The sequence below is a fragment of the Dipodomys merriami genome, unplaced genomic scaffold, assembly GCF_024711535.1.
Source record: "Dipodomys merriami isolate MVZ:Mamm:240054 unplaced genomic scaffold, mDipMer1.0.p SCAF_30, whole genome shotgun sequence".
In the NCBI taxonomy this organism is placed as follows: Eukaryota; Metazoa; Chordata; class Mammalia; order Rodentia; family Heteromyidae; genus Dipodomys; species Dipodomys merriami.
In genome coordinates, this window is record NW_027204493.1 from 6,247,049 (window position 1) to 6,270,838 (window position 23,790).

The following is a 23,790-nucleotide window of genomic DNA, read 5'->3' on the forward strand; positions in this document are numbered from 1 at the left end:
TTTTAAGGTCCTCTGTGTGTGAAGAGAGAGTTTAGGACAGGGCCATTCCTGTGTGATACCAAATATTACAGAATGTTGCTAATCTACAAAAGCAAAATCTTTCAGGAAGCCAATTTCCATTATACTTCTGACAGTTCCTTAAAGTGACCTCTCCAAGTAAGAGGGAAATAGGGGGCAGTGTTTCAAAGAATTAAGAATTCTTGGGGGGGGGGTGGGGGGGTGGGGAATCACACACACACACACACACACACACACACACACACACACACACACACACACACACACACACACACACACACACATATACACGCACGTACGGTTGACTGCTCTTCTTTTGTCTTTTGTGGTTGTACTGCTCTCAGAACGCAAGAAAAGACCTGACAGATTACCTTAATGTGTAAAAATGTTAACACTTTGTTTCTGGATTTTAAAAATTCATATATATATATATATATATATATGATTGCTGTATATATATTATTTCATATATATAAAAGTACACAATAAAACCATTAAAAACGAGAACTGGAGAGAAAAGAACTAAGAAAGAATAGTATAGGTACATTTGATTGAAGCACAATACATGTATGTAAGAAAATGCCATAGTGAAATCCTTTTGTACAATATATGTATGCAAATAAAAATAAGATAGATTCATAGAAACCATCCTGGTTATGGACACCATTTTTCAAAAGCTCAAGTTCTGCAATATTAATTATAGTTATTCTTTTTTAAAGATAAACACCTCAGATAACATTAAATAATGCCTTTAAGAATCCCAGAAAAATACTAGTTTTCTTTCCTTTCTTATCCAACATATATTTCTTTCATTGTAAATCTAGACAGTGTTCTACAAGATTGAAGCAATTCATACCTTAAATTTGTATTAACATGCAATATAGTATTTTTGCATACACCTTATACTGTGAGCTTGATAACTTAAGTTTGGATATTTTTAAAGACCCTTCATTAACCATACATGGCTTCAATGAACTGCCAGTTGCCAAAGGGCTTATTTTAAATGCAAAATTTATATACCAGGACAGTTTACTTTTCCCGGTTTTCTAGACTATCAAGACACATTTACTGAACTTACATGCTGTTTTTAAAAATGCATTACTCAAAATAATCTTCAGCTTCACATAGTTTTAGAGTGAATCTACTATTGGGTAACTTCTATTGCTTTCTTGCCAAGTGAGTCTGATGGATGTTAATAGTGATATTACTGTATTGCCTAACAGTTGAGCTAAAAGTAATCTTTGTGAGTAATATTCTGTCTTGTGGCTTTTCAAATATTGGCTAGAAATTGGGCTGAGTATTTGTTCTTTATACTTAATTATTATTTCCAAATCTGCCTATCACTTGGAGTCACACAAGTCACTTCAATTGTCAAGGATTGACTTTAGGGCAAACAATTAGTTAAACAAACAAACAAAAATCTCACTTAGCAATGGGACATCTTCCTAGAGCAAGAAAATGGCATGAATGTGCTGAATAAAAACTATTCTAGTTGAGTTTCATTAGCCTTGTATGTGGTTAAGCAAGGACTTACCATGGCATTGACATTCCATAATCCTGTTTTAACAGGAAGAGAACTGGCAGGGATGGTTTCTTATTGAATGTCACTTGGCTAGGTTTCAGATGAGACTTTTTACCCCTTTATGAGATTTTCCTATTTATATTAAACTACACAAAAATCTTCTGGTTAGAATACACAGGAATGTCAACATCTATGAGTCACTATAAAGGAAGTTTCCATGGTTCATAAAAAATATAATATTTAAGCAAGATGTTTCATTCAATTTTCTGTTCTTTCAGAGCAGGCTTCTTTGTCCTCTGAACTATGAATGATCTTTGCAAGATTCTACACCTGCTAAACAAATGACACTTCAATACTTCAGCATGGGATAGACGTAGGTGATTAGATTAGACGTAGCTCAGTCTGTAGCTCTCTTAGGATCCCTACTAAACTCATTAAATAAGAGTGACTTGAATTTGTCTTGAAGCATTAGGCAGATTCACCCACAGTAGTATTTATTTGTTTTTCCTATTATGTAGACATTTTTAGGATCAAACAATGCAATTATGTTATTTGTTTCCTTAGCTGAACTCTATAGCTATAAGCAAAGACAAGTCCTCTTTGAAAGAGATGATTAAATCCTTAATCCAATCTTTATTAAAATGACTCAAAATTGCAAGCAAAGAGGTTAAGGCAAATCCTCAGAAGATATTGACCTGGCTCTTCCACACGCCATGGAAATCTTACAGTGCAGCAAAATGTGAAATTAGAAAATGTTTGTAGTTGGGGCTGGGGATGTGGCTTAGTGGTAGAGTGCTTGCCTAGTGGGCATGAAGCCCGGGGTTCTGTTCTGCAGTACAACATCAACAGAAAAGGCAGGAAGTGGTTCTGTAGCTCAAGTGGTAGAGTACTAGCCTTGAGCAAAAGCTGCTCAGGGACAGTGCCCAGGCCCTGAGTTCAAGCCCCAGGAATGGTAAAAAAAAAAAAAAAAAAAAGGAAAAGGAAATATGTGTAGTTGCAATGTTTTGTTAACTAGCAATGCCTCAACTGACATACTGTAGAAGCATGTAAACAATTAGTTGCTTCAAAGAAAACAGTAAAAAAAAATCAACAACAAACAAACAACAAAACTACACCAACACTCTGCTTCGTCCCTCTAAAATAAGCAAAGTTCTACATTTAAGATTAACTATTAGACATGGGTACAAGTAAAATTTTTTTAGTCTCCACAGTGTTCAAGGTTCTTACCCTAAATTCCATTTTACCCCTGAACCCTCCAAATAAGAAATTCTCTTGAGTAAAAAGGAATTTCAATTCTTGATTTTGATTCTCTTGATTCTTCTTCTGAATATGTTATCTACCTCACACTGTGCCTAGCCTGCCTCAATAGGCAAATGGTAAGTCAACAGCTTACCATCCAAGATGACCATCAGATTCTATTCTCAGGCTATGAGTATTAGGGGAAAAAAAGCCCTAAAGGCCTTCAAATGCAGTTCCAAGTATGTGGAAGCTGGAACCATTCTCCAAGTTTTTACAATTAGAGACTGGAAATAAGCTTCACCCTGAAAGTTGGTGAGGTGTGCCAGCAAATTAATTAATATAATGAATCTATATCCCTACTGTGCACCAATTCTTCCAGAGGTTGGGATCCATCTATAAACACAATAAAGCTCTTTTCCCTTACAGTGTTACAGTCTGGACAAAATCTGTCAGCCTAAAGGTTGACAGGCTTTCAGAAAAGAGACACAGTTAGCAGAGCTAGGTAAGGTGGAAGAGCAGGAAGTAGGGTTGGGGGTAGTTTGGATGGGTTCTTTAGAAATGCAAAATAAATTGTATACTTTCTTTTTTTTTTAATTGTGAAAATACTGTACAGAGGGGTTACAATTACATGGGCAAGATAATGAGTACATTTCTTATCAAGCTGAATTGTATACTTTCTAAATGTTTAAGATTAAGTAGTTGTACAAAGAGGTTACAATTCCATAAATCAGGCTATGCATCTTGGTCCATGTCAGCCCTTCTTTTATCTTCCCTAAGTTTGAGTACTTTATTTTCAGAAGTGAAATTTATTGAATGTGTATTATATGCCAGGAAGTCAGGTATTACCATTTCTCTTTGGTTGGAGAAGAAGCCAAAAGAGCAGAAGGAAAATAACTTTCTGAAAGTCACATGGTCTGATGCCAATGGTGCAACTTATTTGCTTTAAAACAGCATAGACAAAGGAAAATAATGAAGCTTGTTCTTCAAAAATAGGTGCAATTTGCATTAGCCAGAAAATCCACTTGGGAAAGAGGATTTCATAGCAATGTGCAAATGGTATTCCTGTCAGCTTAGCTTGTATACTGGGCTGGTGTTGGGTGATGCCAGAGGAAACTTGAAAGGTGGGTCAAGCTGGATTGCGGGGGGGGGGGGGGGGGGGGGGGGGGGGGAGGGGTGAGTTACAGCACCATGCTTTGTCTAGACTGTAGCAGAGAGACATAGAGGTTTGGAGTGGTAATGTGCAGGCTGGAGTAGTGACAAATATGAGTATAGAGATGCATCAAAGAGTGAAATAGCTTTGTAGTATGACAGCTGCATAGACTGTCCCTTGGAGTGAATCAATGCCACTAGGTTCTTTTATTTAAATACTTGGCTTATCTTCTGGAAAACAAAAAGCCTTTTAATAAAAAGGTTAAGGTCTAATGATATGAAATGTCACATTCAAGGTTATCTCTTCATGACAAGCTGTGGTGCTCAGTGACCCTCAAACTTCAAATAAAGCACATCCTACAAGTGGCTTTTAAAGATATTCAAAGGTCACTGCATCTTGCATCCTTTATTCTAAGATCTATTTCTCCTAAGAAGAAGTACTTCTAATATCAGCATTAAAAACATCTTATAAATGATATTGTATTTGAAAGCACACGTACCTCAAAAAATAAAAAAAAAGAAGATCTTTTGTTAAAGGGAGCTGAGTAAAATAGTGTTACACCCTTTTGGTTTTTTGTAAATAGAATTACAGCATTTTGCAATTTCTCACATATTTATCATATAACTACTGGAAGTCTGAATCGATCAGTGCTAGGAAAGGCTGCTGAAGACAGTTGCAGATGTGAAATACAGTATGACAGAATAAGTAGAGTTTGAGTAAGTGATATTAAGATGGCATATGCCTTTATTTAATTTAATTTAATTAATTAATTTATTTTTGGCCGGTCATGGGGCCTGAACTCTGGGCCTGGGCACTGTCCCTCCGCTCTTCAGCTCAAGGCTAATGCTCTACCACTTGAGCCATAGCACCACTTCTGGCTTTTTCTGCTTATGTGGTGCTGAAGAATCAAACCCACAGCCTCATGCATGCAAGGCAAGCACTCTACCACTGAGCTACCTTCCCAGTCCATGCCTTAATTTTCATTATGAAATTCCTCAGATACATGATAATTTGTGAGGCATCAATGTTTAAAATGTAGGCAGTGTTGGAGACACTGCTCTGTGGCAGAGTACTTGCCTGACATATTAGCACGCTGAGACCCTAGGTTTGTCCCTTAGCATCCAAAAGGGGAAAGAAAAATCAATAGGTTGTTGTCTATATTTTAGGGTCCAGTAACATTCAGTGGAAATCCAAAGCCAAGAAAATCTACAGATAGAACATACAGACATCTGCAAGAGAAGAAAACACTGCACACCTCCAGCTGCTGCCATGGCCAGCTCAAACATCATTAACTGGTACTTACCTGTTCCAAGTTGTTGGGGAAAGCGCCTAATAAATTGAAAATTCAACAATAATTGATAAATCAAAGGATGACGACATGAAAAAACAACACTCTGATGATAGGATTTTGTCGCTGATCAAGGTATGAATTATTAGTTTATAGCCTGGGATTCTTGGACACAGTAGAGACTGTGCAAACAGTAAAGGGTTAGCAATCGAACCTCAGCTGTTTAAAGAACCTAACAGACATTACATCTTATCCCAAAAGAACCTAACAGACATTACATCTTAGCCCACAATACAGCTGTACTTGACTTTAAAAAAAAAATCAAGTTTCTTTGATTTGGGAAGAAACTGTGTGAAGTCAAAGCAATTACCCATTCAGCCCTGAGCCAAAAGTTTTTATCTATTATCTCTACTGAACTGGTTATTTAATCAACAATCTTGTGGTGGGTATGTTTTAAAAGCAGAAACAAAAGACTAAAGTGTGATCTTTGGATCAAATATCAGCTTGAAAACTTTTCCTTGCAATTGTATTAGCCAGGTGCTTGCATCCACCAAGTCTGATAGACATATGGGTGAAAATGAGTCTTCCATTGTTAGAAGTTAAACCATAGCTTGGAAAGACCACACCATCTGGAGAATTTCAGTAACAGCTGTCTGCCATTCTCAGGCTCTGAGCAGATATAAACTAGAACAGCACATGAATATTGTTCATTATTAATTAATTTTTTTTTTCAAAAAGAGGGCTTGGAACTGTTTTTACTTACACCAACACGATAAGACAAGCGAAGGCTTTCCATTTTGTTCACTCTATAATAAATTATGGTTAACTTTGTAAGTGAAAGTGGCTTAAGTTACTCATTTATCTTGCCATCTGGTTATTGTTTTCAAATGCCTACTATGTTCAAAGCACTCTATTGCGCTTATATTTGGCATCAAGGCAGGCATGATCTCTGCTCTCAGTGGGTAGAAATACTCTCAGGTATAGACAGGAAGAAAGAACAACCAAGTAATAATTATAACTGATGCTAAGTGTTTTGAAGGAAATGTTTCTAATTTGGATAGAAAGCTTCTTTCCTATCATTGTAAGAGAAAACAAAATAAATACTCCTTCAAAGAATTCATTTCAAATCACTCTCATTGATATCAACCATGAAAAGCTATCACTTTCATTTTACTATCCTTCAACAGTTTACAAATTATAGATTGAAGCATTAGGTGGGGGATATTTGCATTTCCTGTTTGCTGAGTGTCCTGTAGCCATTTTGCTGCAGGAAGTACACCTTTCTGACAACACCTGAGGAAGGAGATAATTATGTGATACACAGGTCATTAGAGATTATCACTTGCAAAGTTATCTGAAAAGCCCAAGTTCTGAGCCATCACCATCTCCATTAGCACAAAGAAGAAATCCTATGCTCATTTAACGTTCAGTGTTGTCACTACAGAGGCGCAAATAATTCGGAGGTGATGCAAATGTTATTGCTGAAACTAAACATGTTCTTAACCACCCTATTTTCTAAGAATACAAGAGTCACTTTCCAAGGAGATCCAACTACTAAACATCAGATTTAAATGAAACAATATTATGAAAATGTAATCAGGGCTTCCCTCTGCTGGTATGGGTTCAAATGTGCTACCTCATTCCGAGAGAATTAGCAAGGGAATATAAAATCACACTTAGTTATGTCACTTTTATCAAGGAAGTGATCTTGGTAAGTTTTCATAAGTCCTAGCTGTATGCATGAAGTGTAAGAATCCAGATTCTAAAATACAACATAGTTACATCCATTATTGCTGTAAAAAAGAGTCCTTGTCTAGAAAACTGGGTGTTTGCATTGCTGTTCACTAACTGGGAATGGACTTTGAAATTTATTTTGTACATTGTTGTGTTTAAGAGGGCTATGATAGTATAGGCTGTATAGCTCACCATGAATCTAAGACTTTGCTACTTTGCTATAGATTATTTACATGTCTGCTCCATCTAACAAGCCCTACTGGTCCATGTTTCATAATGACCCTCTATTTACATGTTTCCCTTCATCCCTACAACACATTTCTTTATAAAGAGTTTCAACAAAGCTCCCCAACTTTGCCTAAGTAGGACAAATACCATGCCAAATTCCCCCTCCCCAATAAGATGTACCACCTTGTATCATATGCATAGTCCTTCACTACCCATCTGACTCACACTGCAGTCTATTTTTACCTTTTGTACACACACAGCACAGATACTCCTTATTAAATTTGAAACACCTCAGGTTGAAAAGGTATAAACTTTACAGGATGCATTTTCTTCCAGGCTTTCAAAAGGATTCCTATAAGAATAAAAGTTGTAAGAAAGTCTGACTGCCCCTAAATTTTGTGCCCTGTGGGTCAAATTTTCCTGTATTAAGCAGGTATCACTGTTGAGTCTACTATGCACACTTTGAAATTTAGAGGCCTTTCCAAACAGGCTACAGATTGTACAAATGCAGAGCCACCTGTGCTATACAGATAGATTGTTTTCTTCTCTTTTCCCTCAAGACAGACAAGAATATACCAAGCTCCTGTTAATGTCTTCCTTCCCTGTTAACACTGACTTTCTTCACTTACTTAAATATCTATGTGTCATTTAAAGCTCACACAAGATGTGTAGTCTCAGGGAGATTTCTACTGATCCCTTATGAGCCATATCATTTTTTCCACACTGGCTGTAACTTATCACTTGGCTCATGTAAAATTCTCCTCTCAATTCAGCAAAGCTTTTGAGGGTAGAGAATAATTTGTCTGCTTTTCTAAGGGCCTACACAGTCTGGTAAAGAGCAGTGTACTTTAAAACACTGAGCAACACACAATGAAGTGGGGGTGGAGCATGCCTGCAATCCTGACGCTCAGGAGACTGAGGCAAGAAGGTTCGAGACTAGCCTTGGCTACATATTGAATCTTGTGTGAAAAACAAAACAAAACAAAACACAAAAGCAATGAAACAACAAAGATGAATATTCTTTTGCTCATTAATTAGATTTAAATAACTTTTACTTTGTTATCTTTTAATGGAATATACTTTTTTAGTTGCTAATCAGTCTCCACTGGAATTCATGCATCCTCATAGCTAGGTTAACTCCTCTGAGTCAACATGTAACTTTTCTGCTTAAATGAAGGGGTCTGCTTAACAAATACAAATCTGAATTCTTAGTCTGATATCTATGGGTTAGTATAAGTCATCTCTTCTTTCCATGCAATAGGGTCTCATAGCTCTCTGCCACCTGTGTTCTCACTTGGCCAAACTTTCAAAGTTCAATCTTTGGTCAAAACCTATACTTGCTCACCTATGTGATTTCTTTGTGTTACTTCCTACACTGCATCTTCTCATCTGACCTTTGCTTATCTGACTTGCATCTTTTCCTTAAAGGCCAATCCCAATGACTCTTCCTCTTAAGCTATGTAGCACCCTTTATCCCTTAGTTATAATAAAATTCTGCCAGGGGCTGGTGTCCCACACCCATAATCTTAGCTTCTCAGCAGGCTGAGATCTAGAGATTATGGTCTGAAACTAGCCTGTGTCTATGAGACTTAGCCAGAAGTGAAGGTATCCCTCAAGTAATGGAGTGCCAGCCTTAAATGAAAAAGACAAGCAAGAGCACAAGGCACTGAGTTCAAGCACCAGAACTGGCACAGAAGTAAACAAACAAACAACTAGATGCTACATAAGCATTTATATTTTTCTATAACTTTTTTTGTAGACAGCACTTGACATATGTCCTCCAGCATTTGTAAGGTCAATATTTGCATCCAATTTTCAATAACAACCTTTTTTTTTTTATCATTGAGAACTTCCACCCAGGCCCAGAGTTCAAGCCCCATGACCGACCCCCCCCCCAAAAAAAGACAAATACACTGTACAAGGTACCTTGGACATGAAATAAAATTTTAAAATAGCTGTTTAAATTGAAACTATAAGCATGTCTTCTGAGTCTTACCTATAATTGAACCTTGATCCAGGTAGAAATGAAAATGGAACCTCAGTATCACTTAACTATTGATAGATGAGCCTGTCCCATTAGCTACATATTTGCTTTCTGTTTCAAAAGTGAGATCAAATAGAACCAAATCCAATTTTAGAGGACAAGGGGGGAATAACTAATTTAAGGAAATATAACAACAGCAACAATAAAAATAAAACAATTAACAGCAATAGGATCCAGTGCTGATATAATTAAAGTACAACCATGACTTTCCTTAAAGCATAAACATTGGAGCACCTACTATGTATAATCATTGTGATTTCTGATCTTCTGGCTTGCAGAACAACTGTATGGTTTAACACTGCAGCCAAAAACCCACCTGGTTCAGTGTTATTCATACAACTATGCCAACCATCTGGTATATATTCAAACACACTTGGCTTATTTCTATTGCACTAAAGGTTAATCAAAATTACAAAATAAAAAACTGCACTACCAAGATGAGTTATATTTATAAACTGATTTTGTTGAACCCCCTTTGTAAAACTACTTAAAGAGCATAAAATAAAATGTACTTTAGCCTATAAATTACATATCACAAGCAATCAGAACAGAACTTAGTCCTAATCAAACATTTAAAAATATGAGAAATGAAAGCTGAATGCATTGGTATGCATTTGCAATCCCAGCACTTGGATGCTGCAAAGTTCCAGCTTGGGCTACATGCTGAGTCCCTCTCTCAAAAATTAAGGAAGAAGAGAAGGAGAAGGAGTAGGAAGGGGGGGGGAGGAGAAGGCAGAGGAAGAAGGAAGGCAAGGAAGGGAAGGAAGTGAAGGAAAGAAGAGAAAGGAAGGAAAAAAGGAAGGAAGGAAGGAAGGAAGTTAGGAAGCAAGGAAGGAAGGAAGGTTTGTTGAGTCCAGTCTGGAGCAAGGAAAGGAAAGGATTATTTTTCAATTTCCAGTTTAAAGGGTATGGATTAAGTAGATTTAACTGTCTTGCCTATATTACAGTGGTAATTTAAAAGTTAATGTTCATTTCTACTCATTTATGAATGAAGTGCTGCAGTATTCTATTGGAACTCACATTCAATAGTTTCATGACTTTAAGGAAAAGTGGTCAAATTTTCAGCGTAAATTCTCTACAAATTAGCTTGTCTAAAACTCATCAAGGAGCCGGGCATTGATGGCTCACACCTGTAATCCTAGCTACTCAGGAGGCTGAGTTCTGAAGATCGCTGTTGAAAGCAAGCCGGGGCAGAAAACTCCATGAGACTCTTATCTCCAATAAACCATTCAGGAAACAGAAGTGGCTCTGTGACTCAAGTGGTAGAGCACTTGTTTTGAGCTGAAGAGCTGAGGGATAGTCCCCAGGCCCAGAGTTCAAGGCCTATGATCAACCAAAAAGAAAAAAAAAAAAAACACAACAAAAAACGCCAAAAAATGAGAACATTTTCTAATATCACCTTAGTAAGTGCCTCAGTTGCTCTAAGGAATCTTGTTTTTGTTTTCCCTTCTCTTTTTACCTTCAAGGCAACTCATTTTACTGATGGAAAAAAATGAAACTCAAATGTTACACTTCTTCTCTTGTACAGCAAAGCTGGCTTGTGGACATGTCATTTGTAGTTCAGAACCCAAGGTCTTAACCACTAACCTATCTCCTCAAAACCAGAGCTCCAATTTGCTGCTGAAGGATCACACCCTTGTATTTTTCAGTCTGAAGTATGATCCCGGCCAAACATCAGTCTCTGTGTAGGACTAGTCATTCTTAGGATAGTTTTGCAAGGTGGGTGTGGGACTTAAGGGCCAGAAACTCTGAGTAGCATTTCTGAGAAATGGGAGAGCTGTAATTCCAGTGAAGGTCTGCTGATGGTTAGACTTTCTGGACATTGCTTCATTGGTTTCTTCTATGATTTTTTTTTTCCCCACTGCAAATGTGGCATGATACTTATTATTCAGATAAACATGGGGATTCCATTTGTAAAGTTTGAAGCTTGAATCCTAGCTCTACCACTTAGAGCTAATCATATTAGCACTAAGAAATGTTTTTTTTTCCTCTTTCCTGTTATTTAAAGTCAAGTCAAACATAAGGCTCCATAAAAATTAAGTGCAATAGACTCATTTATGGGGGGCCTTCATCTGTATTCTGGACAGAGCATGAAAAACAAAACAAAATATTTTATGGGTTAGAGAAAACCATCTGGTTCAAGGGTAGTGGTTTACTGGAGTTAGAAAAAAGGGTAGGTTTACTGGAGTTTAAAAAAAATAACTAAGACAGTCTCCTAATAAATGGAGATTAATTATACTCTTTAAAAACTTGAGCAGAGGACAAAAGATTTAGAAGTGGAGTGATAAGACAAAACAAAGGCGTATATTGGTATTCTTTGGATTAAGAAGGCAAAATTTGAGATATTGGGGAAAATGACCAAGTTAGATAACTGTACTTTTTCATCTTTCTACATCCTAAGATTCATCCATGGTGTTTAAATGCTTTTGCTTCATTATTTCCATGACTAGTTTAAAGCATTATTTCAAATATTTTCTTACACTTTCCACTGAACAACTGAATCATAAAAGTGATTTATAGAAGTTACTTTTAGGTCACATGAGAGCTTGTTGAAATACAGCTGGCCAAGCCTTCCTCTGAGTTCGGTTCAGTAGGGCTGGCATGGGGACCACACTCTTAAGAACCACGGCCTTAGAAATGTTTTATCTATGAAACACACACTGAGCTAAGTGTCCAATCTTGAGAGATTGAGAGTTAATTTGCTACATGTGAATTTATGGATAGTCTAAGCCACATAAAATCTGTCACATGAGGATCCAAGCCAATGCCAAAGTAACACTAAATCAGCTTGCTGAGCAAAAAATAGAGGTACATTTTATCAAGAGAATGTTAAAAACATCTCCACTACCCAAATGTATTCCAAGTTTAGCTGTATTTTTTTATTTCGTTAGTTTTTTACTTTTGATGGTGTTGAGGATTGAACCCAGTGCCTTCATTCATGGTAGTTAGGTAGCCTAGTGCTGAGTTCTTGGACAGTATTTCAGGCTCAAATTTCTAGAATTACTGCTTCCTACCTTACTCTCTCCATTCATTTTGTGGTTACCTGAAAATCTAAATGACATTCGTCATCCATTCTGCTTCCTGGTAACATTCAGTTCCACTGCCCCATTACTCAGAATTCTTACCAGCTGACGTCAGCTAAAGGTTACTTTCCCCCAGATAGCTTGTGTCAGTCATGAGAGTAGACAGAAATTGCCAGGTGGCTTCTATATTGAGGCAATAATTTCTCCTTGAAACTGTGTAAGCCTCCATGTTTTGCTATCTAGATAGGGTAAGAATCAGCAAAGGGGACAAAGTCCTGGGCTTCAAATAAGTTTGAGGGATAGGAAGAGGGTAATGCAAGTAGAGAGGAGATCCTACTTCATTTAGTCATTTCCATTTTTTAACCAGGAAGCAATCTGTTCCGATTCTGCTTGGTCTAGAGGCAAGCTTCCTTCCAGGGTTGGAGAAGGATGAGGAAGGGGGAGTAACCATGGCAACCTGCCCAGCTATGTGGGCAAGGATAGGACGAGGCCCTGCACGTCCTGGGAAAAATGTTCAATTCTAGTCTAGTTTCTCAGTTTAGTCCGGGTGGTCCCTCCCTTCCCACTTCCTTGGCTAGACTGCTGACTTCAGTGGAAGGATTGCTCCTTCTCTGTAGGGAGTCTGAGAGGGTGTGGGGAAGACTTAAACAAGACAAGAGGTCATTTTGACCAAACCAAACAGCAGGCTGAGAACAGAGAGTAACTCTCTGTCTGTTCTAGCGTGAACACAAGCTAACATTCTGACTTTGTGAATATTAAGTGCTTGAAAGATTAACATTTTTTTCAGGTAGGTAGGTAGGTGGTATCCTATTTTGATGAAGAAATTCTCCATTTGCTTTCAGTACTCATAGCAATGTACAGTTCAGTTGTTCAGGGGGCCGAAACAAATAATCTAACATCTATTAACCAAGGTATTCTAAATCAATAGATTATCTTATCTTCCCAACAATCCAGGAATAGGCACTATTGTTCTTCAGATTAGAGAAGTTGTGGAGATGGTATTTGGAATGAGACTTCAAAACACAGGCCTTCAGTCACTAACCAATTGTGCTAAGTAGTAGGCAGCAGTTACAATGTGAAAGCTAGCCCTTCGTGTCTACACCCAGTATTATTAGTTCTTTGCTCAGCCATTTGTCTGGGTTTTACCTCCCAAATAAAACATGATAGCCTACTTTCCTTCAGAGTCACATGATTAATCTGTGAGGATACTATGACTTAGAAGTCTCAAATACACTTAGGATATGTCAAAGCTAGTCCATCTTAGTGTAACTCTGAATAACCTCTGTAACATTTAGTGGCACTGCTTCAACTTTAAAATTATACAGCCACACTAGTAAGAATTTTAAAATACCACATTGTGTTATTCAGGTGTTTCATACTGCCAATCTGATTCTGGTTCCATTTCTGTCTGAGGGATAGAAAGTTTTTGTGTTTAGTCAGTTCCTAAACCTCCCTGGACAGTCACCTTGCAAACTCTCCTTCTAGCTAGGGAGATATAAGTTCTGGCTAGCCTTAGGACAACTTAAACACCTGGAGAACTCAGTGTTCAGTAAGTAGTTGTCCCACATATTTGGGCATCTTAGCTTTGTCTTTAAGAATACTAATAATTAAAGCCCCCAGTTGAAAGAATGAAAGGAAACACACACACACACACACACACACACACACACACACACACACACACACACACACACACACACACACACACACACACACACACACACACACACACACACACACACACACACCCCACTTACAAAACTAGCCAGGTGCTGGTTACCAGTGTGGTGGCTCACACCTGTAATCCTAGCTGAGGCTAGGATCTGAGAATCTTGGTTCAAAGCCAGCCCGGGCAGCAAAGTCTGTGAGACTCTTATAGCCAATGAACCACCAGAAAACCAGAAATGGCATTGTGGCTCAAGTGGTAGAACATTCGCCTTGAGCTGAAAAGCTGAGGGACAACGCCCAGGCCCAGAGTTCAAGCCCCATGACCAAAAAACAAAAACAAAACCCACAAAACCCCCACGAAAAACAAAAAACAAAAAAAAAAAACCCAACCATATCAAAGTATAGTTAGTTGCACACTTGGGCCTACAGACATACAAGAACAGATAAGCAATGAAATAGCAATATATTAAATATCTATTTCTCTACAAAGACTCCTACTGGCCATGAGCTACTCAGCAAATCATACATTCCCCAGCTCTCTTAATTCTCAGATAATTCAGGCATGAGTAAGCAGGCCAAGAAATATCACCCTGACCATCCATCCAGTCAGCAACTTCCAGAGGCCCTACACCATTGTCATACCAACCAAGAGCCTTAAAGGCAAAACTCTTCCACTCTAATAAAAGGACTGAAATCCCTCCAACCTTTGGAGCAAGACACCAAATAGGCTTAATGAACAGGAATTTGAACTTTTAGTTAAATTCTAAACCCATAAAGTCTGTGGTAGAAATGCAAACTCTGGATTTTGTCCTTCACGTATCAGGAATGGCTTTTAATGAATATTGTCTTCCTTCCTTCACCTCGTTCATCTCCTCAGGTAAAGATCAACTGTGTGTGCTCCGCACTACACAGAATCATCACAGAATGGCAAATGAATACATACTAGAGCTCAAAGGTAGAAAGCATTTTTCCACTTTTCTGCAGTGTAGTTTAAGAATAACCAGTTTCTAGGACAGTGATTGGATATGAAGGGACAGGGCTCAGAGTAGGAGGAAAAGGAGGAAGTTATTCAGCAAATACAGAAGGAAAGAATCCAGTTGGTCTTAGGAAGAAACTAAGAATCTGGAATCTGCTCCTGCAATATGCTTTGGAAAAGACCATGAGACCTTCTTTGTGCTTTCTCCTGGAGACGTTATATTCTCCAAGGTTCATGAAATGCAGTGTTTCTTTTTTTCAGATACCCAGTACTTTACCAAAAAGGTCTTTCTACAGATACTTAAGGAAAGCCCATATTCTCAAGACAATGAACTCACAACATTGTTGAGGCTTATTTCCCTTCACTGAGGGGAGAGAGGGAAGCTGGGGTGAGTGGGCATCGGGTCAGAGAAGGGCAGCCTAATCAAGGGGAAGAAAGGGGGCATGAGGACAAGCCATTGGTAGCTGCGGGGGGGGGGGCTCCCCCAGCCCCTTCCTCCTTCTCCAACTGCCAGTAGACCCTTCTGTGTGGGGAGCCCACCTCAAGACTGGAAGCAAGATCAATTATATCCCCCATCAAAGCCATTCCAGGAGCCTTATCATGTCAGACATCTCCACGACATTGTTTTTTGTTTGTTTTTGTAGCTGCCTTCATTCTTGGGCCATTATTTCAGTTTGAGTTGTCTTGCCTCCTTCTCCCCCACTCTCCTACTTTGCCTGATTGGGGCCAGAAATTCTTTCATTAAGTCACTTTATAGAGCAACAGCAACATTTACTATTCATGAAGTCGTCCCTCCATAATTTTTAAGTCTTTCCATGTGTCTGGAAGCTTGTTCCTGCTCTTCGCATTTCATAGAGCAGATCTTTTCCTTCCAAACACTGAGAGAGAGAGAGAGAGAGAGAGAGAGAGAGAGAGAGAGAGAGAGAGAGAGAGAGAGAGAGAGAGAGAGAGAGAGAGAGAGAGAGGAGAGGAGAGAGAGGGGGGTGAAAGGGGGAAGGCAGGGGTGGCTAGCGTGGAGATAACGTCGAGATTCTGTAAGTGTTTTTAATCCAGTTAGATTTCCCTTTGGATTCCAAGAGTTCCCTGCCGAATCCGGCCAAGGACTAGAATTCCACACTAAGGATGAAGTCAAGAAGGAAAGACAAGTAACAGAGACAGAGCGATGCGATGAAAACCCATGAAACCGCTAGCTTGACTGCGACTCCAAGGATTTAACCCATTCATCACCCCCCCCCCCCGATTCTGGACAATTCTCAGTCCCCCCCCCCACCTCCATCCCGCCCTTTCCAGCCGTTTACAGCAGTCAGGCCAGCGCCATCGAACACCTTCAGGGATTTGGAACAAGCTCCCGAAGTCCCCGGGGCAGATTCTTTCTCAGGAATGCCCGCCTAAGACAAAGTTCACATTCTAGTCCCAGATGCTGTCAACCCGCAGGACCACAGGCACCAGCCAGGTCCCCCCCCCCCTCCATTCACGAGTTAATTAAAATAAAATAAACACCTTTCGGGAGTTAAGAAGGTGATCGCAGCCACGCCGGCGTCTTCCCGAGGCGGCCCGCCGAGCTCTTACACACGCGCGCGCACACGCGCACGCACGGGCGCTTGTTAACGCCACATCTGGAACCAGACCTCCTAGGTAAACGCGGTCCTCGGAAAGCGATCGCCCCGATCAGGCCCACCCCTTCTTCTTCCCAAGATCCGCACCCCCGCCTTCCTCCTCCGCCCGTCCGTTCCCCCCCCCCCACTCCACCCACCTCCCCCAGGTTCTGCGCCCAAGGTGGAGGTGGGGAGGGGAGGGGGCGGGAGAAGTTAGCCGAAGGGGGGGCGAGGAGGTCGCACCCAAGCGTGGAGCCACCGCCCGGGGAAGGGGCGCACCGCGGACTCACCGGCTAGCCAGCTAGCGCCTGGGCGAAGCGCGCATGACGGTCCCGCGCCCGGCCGCCCCGGAGCCTCCCCGGCTGCAGCGGCCGCCGACTCGGTGGGCTCCGCTTAAATAGCCGCGGGCCGGGAGCCTGGGAGCCGCGCGGCCACTCCCGGCGCGAGGGAGATATGGTTCTAATCAGATGCTGGCAGCCCCGGGCGCCCCAGGAATGCGCCGGGATGTTTTTGCTGCCGGGTTTGGTAACTCCCCCTCAACGTGTCTGCCCGGTCTTCCAAACTTAACTGTTTATTAACTCGCGCCGCCGCCGCCGGCGCACGGCGCACGGCGCACAGGGCCGGTTCCGGGGCTGGCCGAGCCCGGCCGGCTGGGGGCGATCGTCGGAGGAGGGAGGACCCCCCTCCCCCCCCCCGCCCGCCCGGGGCGGCCCGGAGCCCGCCGCGGGGACGGCGCGGGGCGGGGACCCCGCGGGGCGCGGCGGGGCGGGGGGGGGTGCACGTAAGGACAGGAAAGGGAAAGCCCGGAGGGATGGCCTGGGATCGGGGTACCGCAGCTCCCCCGTCCCTTCGCGGGATCGGCCCCCGGGAGCGGCGGGGGGGCTTCGAACAAAGAGCCGCCTTCACTCCCCAGGAGGGGCGCGGGGCTCCTGCCCGCCGCTCACCAGGACTGCCCAGGCGGGGTGCTCAGACTGGAGGGGCAGCTGTGTGTGTACGTGTGCGTGTGTGCACGCGTGCACGTGTGCAACAAACGCGCCCTATTCACGTCTGAAATCGAATCCTGCAGACGGACGCCCAGCGATGCGCTGCCCACGAAACTGGTGTCAGGACCAGATCCATTCAACCTACCGCAAGGAGCCCGTTCCTTCTTCCTTTCCTCCCTCTTCCTACCTATATTTTCAGGTCTAGAAAACCTATCTCAAATGAGCGGGCTCTCTCCATTTTAACCCACATTTTCCTGTCTAGAAAAATTGATCTCAAATAACCTCTCTCTCTCTCTCTCTCTCTCTCTCTCTCTCTCTCTCTCTCTCTCTCTCTCTCTCTCTCTCTTCTCTCTCTCCCTCCCCACTCTCTCTCTCCCCCCACTCTCTCTCTCTCTCCTCCTCCTCCTTCTTTCTTCTTTTTTTGTTTATGTGCTCATACTGGGGACTTGAACTCAGAACTTCTCCTTCTTTTTGTCTCTTTTCCCGCCCAAAGCAGTCACTATACCTACCACTTGAGCCAGAAGGATACTTTCAACTTTTGGATGATTAATTGGAGATGAAAATCTCATAGATCTTTCCGCTCTGGATGGCTTCTAACTGTGATCCTTGGATCTGAGCCTCCAGAGCCAGCTAGGACTACAGGCATGAGCCGCCAGCACCCAGCTAAATAAGTTATAATTCTGGTATAAACGAAGATGATATGTTGGATTCCCTTGCAGTGTGTCGACATTCCTGTGTGAACAACACAGTACTTTATCTGCATAAATTACCATGGTGTATTCTGTGCCTTCAAGAAAAAAAAAACAACAACTATGAGATATGAGTAATAAAGTATTATCAAGACTCAACCAAGTCTTGCAAAGAATAGTGAACATTTAGAAACTAGGAATTAATTTCTTTTGTATTTTGAAATCAGGAGCACTATAAAACATTCACAGACGTTCTGGTGCATGTCAAGAATGATGAAATTATTGTTGTGAAAGGTGTAGCTGTTTTGTTCTTTTTAAGTTGGGGGTAGAGTATACTAACCATAAAAATGCCAAATTGTAGTATGTTCTCAAATAAAATAAAATAAAATTTTAAAAAAATGCCAAATTGTGTCTTGTGTGGGAAGGGGTTATTCTCTTATTGTGTAAGCATCACAATGGACTTGCATCTTACTGCTGGAAACTGAGGGTTCAAATCGGGCTTAGGCACACCAAGGATGTATTTTGTGGTCCATGCTGAGCCCCGGCTTGCAAAGCCACTGTGTAATTTGGGGGAGCTCAATGTGAGTGGCAGGCCCAGCTCGCAAGTAGGTCAGGCTTGGAAAAGCCAGTGTTCAGCACAGCACAGCTGCCCCTTTGGGCCTCTCCTGTTCCTAGGCCCATCCCCCGACACCTGGGTGTGCAGGAGACAGGGGTGCTGCCAGTCCTCCAAATTGCTCTGAGGTAATTTGCTATGATTAAAAAAATATATATTACTTCGTGTGAATGAAAAAAAGCATATAAATTCTAGTCCTATGAAGGCATTCATAACATTGAAGTGGGAACTTCACTTCTGGTACCTCTAGGGATAGAGTGCTTTACTTCTAAAATCTAGCTGTGTAAAGGGAGGGTTTTTATTTCTAAAGTCTACATAACTTGAGGGATTAAAAATAAAAAAAGGGCAGCTGATTTCAGGCAACTAGGGATTTTGACAGTACCAAAAAAATGGATCTTTTTGAACCTTAATGTGTAATATTTTCTCAACTCAGAAGTGCTTGCCTAAAACTATTTCTTAAATTCAAAGACTTAGCAGGAAATATTAACTTATGTTTACTCTACCCCACCAAATGGAAGGGATTTGTCTAAGAAGCCCAAGAAGGAAAATGATTTCATCTGCTTTGAGCTAAAGTTTGAAGAGCAGACTTTGGTGAAAACAGCTCATTTGTGAGCAGTGTGCATATACATACAACACAAAATGGACACCTCTTAGTTTACACAGGAATCCTTAAAGTTGACAGAGGAGAAGAACTCTGGTTCCAAGTGTATTTTTATATCTCTAGGGTGCTGATATTGCTTCTGGCAGTAATTCAATGTCCTGCTCACATTAAGAGAAAGAGAAGGAGGGGGAGGAGAAAGAGAGAGAGAATGAAAATAAATTTAACTCTTTTTTGACTCCAGGAAACACTATTTCCTGCCACATGTAAGTTGTTCACTGTTGAGTAGGGTTAAAATGAATTCCCTTGCATCTGATGAATCACATCAAAAGCCCACCCAAACATTCACCTGCTGAAACATGATGTTTTCTTATCACCATTGAAATTCATGTTTAGAAAATTAAGAAGAAGCAAATCAAGTTCAATGTGTTAAAAAGTAAAGTCTCTAGAAGACAACTATCCTTTGCGTAAAACCTGCTGTGAGAGGGAAGGGGGGAAAAAAAACTTTAAAAAAATGGACTGCACTCCCAGCTTAGGAAAGGGGTAGTTAATCCCGTGACAGTTTGCCGAAGAATGCATGGTTTATTATTAAAGTAATCTCTTAAGATTTTCCTGGAATGTGCTTCCACAGCAACTCTGCCTGTGCAAGCTACCCTATGTGTGTGTCTTCCTTCCATAATTAAGCTGTTTTCCTCCACTCAAGATCTAATACTTTCTTTCCTTCTACACATCTTCTTTATCTTATTTTCTACTGTTCTTGTCTTCCTTCAGCTTCCCATTTCCAATCCTGCCATTACCTACAAACAATAGATGGCACTTGGGACTTGGACACAAAGGAAACGGTGTACTCTGCTTGAAACTTTAATATTCAAGCTGGGAAAAGCGGCCCATGTCGACAGAACTAGCTGCTTTAGTTCTGCCTGAGATAGAAGAATCCTTAAACCTAGGAGTTCAAGGTCAGCCTGGATAACTTCCTGAGGCCCTGGTGAAACATACACACATACACACACCAAAGAAAATGAATATGGTCTTGTTGAAGGCATCTAATGAGGGAGGTCACCTTCCATTCCATGTCATTGAAAAGAAAAAGTAAGAGAATGGCTTGGACCAATAAGAAAATGTTCTTTGGCCTTGACTGGACTTGAATATTTAATACAGTAAAGAAATGGATCCTATTAGATTTTATCTACCTGTCTGTCTGTCTGTCTAACCATCTATCTAATCTAATGTTTGTTAAATATTTGGAGAATAGACTTTCTGTTTTGCTGGTTGCTTTCATTTATTTTTGTGCATGCACACACCTGCCAGTACCCCATAACTCAGTCCTCATTTCCTGTGCTTATAAGATTAGTGAAACTCTGGTGGTAGAACATGATACCTATAAAAATTAGAAAATTATGAAATTAAATGTACTTAAAATTCAATATTATAGATTTATATAACCAATTACACTATTTACTTGTACATACATACCTGTACATATACCTATATGTATATATAGATATGAATAGAATATATATATATACTTGAATGCATATACATGTGTGTGAAAATTTTTCTTTATTGCTGGTACTAGGGTTTGAACACAGTCCTCCTGCTCATTCATCTTTCTTGTTCAAGAGTGGTGATATGTCACTTAAAGCATGCTTTAAGAGTAAATGGTAAAGTGGAAAAAGTACTTTATCTAGGTGAATAACTGTCTTATTTGGAAAGCAAATTATGGTCTTATTATTATTGTCATTGTCTTATTTGGAAATAAAAATACACTGTAAATTAAATACATTAATACATATAGCCCTGCAAGAATACTAATATACTTGCTGTTCTAACTAAGTCTCATGCAGTTCTCTTTCTTATTAGTAAGAACCTATACACTGGAAATGAAGCAAATATTTAACAAACAACACTGTTAATTGCTGAATTGTTCACATTAGTAGAGGCCTAGGAACAAGGTGTGCCTATCAATGTGGAATGACTGAATAAGTTATGGTTCATTTACAATGTGAGATCTTATTCAACAATTTAGAGAATAAAGTAGAGTTAAACCTTGTAATATAGAAGTAATTTATTAGGTTTTGTTGAGTGAGCAAACGAATATAGAAAGGAATTTAAAATATGTTCCTAATTCAGTAGGACAAAAAGCAATATCTACAATAAATGGTGTGTGTGTGTGTGTGTGTGTGTGTGTGTGTGTGTGTGTGTGTGTGTGTGTGTGTGTGTGCGCACGCGCTTTTATTTAAAAGGGAGGCTGGAGACTAGATTGAAACAGATTACTATTGTCCTGGCAGAGATAATAGCATATGAAGAAAGAGAGAAAGGGATGACAGGCTTGCAAAAAAATTGAAATAGTCTCTATGGTGCTATAGATACACTGATTATCACTGTGAAATGATATTGTACAGGTTTGTGCAACTTCAAAAACTCATAGTATATGATTTTAAAATAAGGAAAAAGGAGATGTGGAAGAAATTCCAACTTCTACAAGGGTTTTTATCTTTAGATCTTTCAGAAGTGAGTATTCATCAGTTTTCCTAATAGTCCATGCTAGCTTCTAGAGCAAGCATTCTCAAGATTCATAATTTATTACAATCACCTTGGGCATTGGCTGCAAAGGCTTCACCTACCTCCCAGATATCTGTGATCACATGTGAGTGAGTATGAGTGTAATACCTGGGAATTTGTGTGTTCTCTTGCACTTTGGGGTCCTGATGCTGTGGCCTTCGGAACCACTTTGAAAGTTTCTCATCTCTCCTGAGGTCAAGGACATTTATTTTGTTATTCTATGTGGAATGGACACACTGTGGAAAGGGAAAGGGATCTTCTTGTACAATGAGAGGTCTAGTAGGGAGACGCAGCTACCAGCTGTCATTAGCCACTGGCCTTTCTCTTTTTCTGAGCCTTCTGGTAGGATCCTGGCTCTAATGAGGATGTCCCTCCAGCCTCCTCATTAGTTACAGTTTGTTTTTGAAGACAGATCTGATAGTAGCCGTTTGCATAAACAACTATGTCCATAGTTGGACTTACACTCCTCGCCCTTGGTGGAATGAGAGACACTATATACTGTTAAAGAGACCTGAGGCATTTCTGTAAAAGCATGGAGAGATTCACTGTGTTTGAACAGATGGAGGCAATTCTTCAACTCCACCCTGCTCCCAGTATAAAGTCACACTGAAAAAGAGAATAGAAGTTTATAATTCTTGGGATAAGGTTGTGCAACCCCAAAGTCAACCTGCATCTCCACTTGACGCTTTGAAAGCAGACACTACCTATTGAGTACCTGATGAGAAGGTGGGATTTAGGACTTAAAGTCCAGGCTCCATATCTATGATGAGATAGGCTAGGCATCTACTTCTCTAGGACTCACTTTCCTAATCTCTAAAATAAGTATCTTCTAGTTTCTTCTCCCAGTTGCTTTCAGTGGGCAAGTCAATGAATTTGGATTATTTATTATGTGATTTTTTTTGTTGCTTTGTGTGTCCCTCCCCCACAGTATAACCCCTGTTTTCACTATATTTGATGTTGGTATAATTTGGGGAGGGGAAGGGAAAAGACAAATTGTTTAAATGGGGATACAGGTGAACCCATTGCACCAATGAGATGTACAAGATGTTTTGTTGAAAAACGAACTTTACAACTTTGGGGGGGAGTGGGGGGTGGGGGTGGGGGGGATTGTAGTCGTGGAGATGGGAGGGCAGGGATGGTAGGGGAAAAACAAAGGAGGAGGCAACAATGCTTGATAAGAAATGTACTCATTACCTTGCTCATGTAATTATAATCCCTCTGTATGGTATTTTCACAATAAAAAACTTATTAAAAAAAAAGTTTGGGAAGTTTGGAACTCTACAAATGAAGCAATTTAGAGAGCATGTGACCATACTTTATTTTGGAAAACTATTTTTTTTTTGGTCAAATTGTTCATACCACTCAAATCAGAAATTCCATCGTTTCTAAGTCATGTGTTTCGACAACTATGCTCTTCTGGCTGTAGTGAAATTTGTTATGGTCAATTCTTTAGATGGGAGGATATCAAAACTGATTTTCTGAGTAACTAAAATTGTTTAATTGGGCCAACTTTATTATATGCTGAAATGGAGATATGGAAAAGAAAGAAAAAGTTAATATCAATATTATTTATTTCTATTACTGTGATTGAGAAAGGAGCCTATTGACCGACAGATGTCCAGTGTAATCTAAATCCCTACTCCAACACTCCCAGGTGCACAGGATTCCCTGAGGTTTCTGGACTGGTCTAGCAACCTCAGTTGTCAGGTGGAGCAATCACTTGTGAATTAGGAGGAAACACCACCTGTTTTGTACACTCAAAACTCAGGTTCAAAGTTGCTCTTTGTTTTTTTGAGAAGGATGTCTCTATATTGGTCAAGCTGATCTTGAATTTCTGTACTCAGGGATCTTCCTGCCTCA

At 40.3% G+C, this 23,790-nt stretch overlaps 1 protein-coding gene across 4 annotated transcripts in view; it reads right to left on the minus strand.

Annotated features, from left to right (window-relative positions):
• Dab2 (DAB adaptor protein 2) overlaps positions 1-17,048 on the minus strand; it is a 51,380-nt gene extending 34,332 nt beyond the window's left edge. Inside the window, exon 1 of one of the 4 annotated variants that reach the window (XM_070041086.1) lies at positions 16,776-17,048. The gene's annotated coding sequence lies outside the window, so the exon portion shown is untranslated. Of the gene's footprint in view, positions 1-16,390; positions 16,510-16,775 lie in introns of those variants that run through there. The other 3 variants (XM_070041084.1, XM_070041087.1, XM_070041085.1) reach the window with 3 other exon arrangements.
• Positions 17,049-23,790: the final 6,742 nt, after the last annotated feature.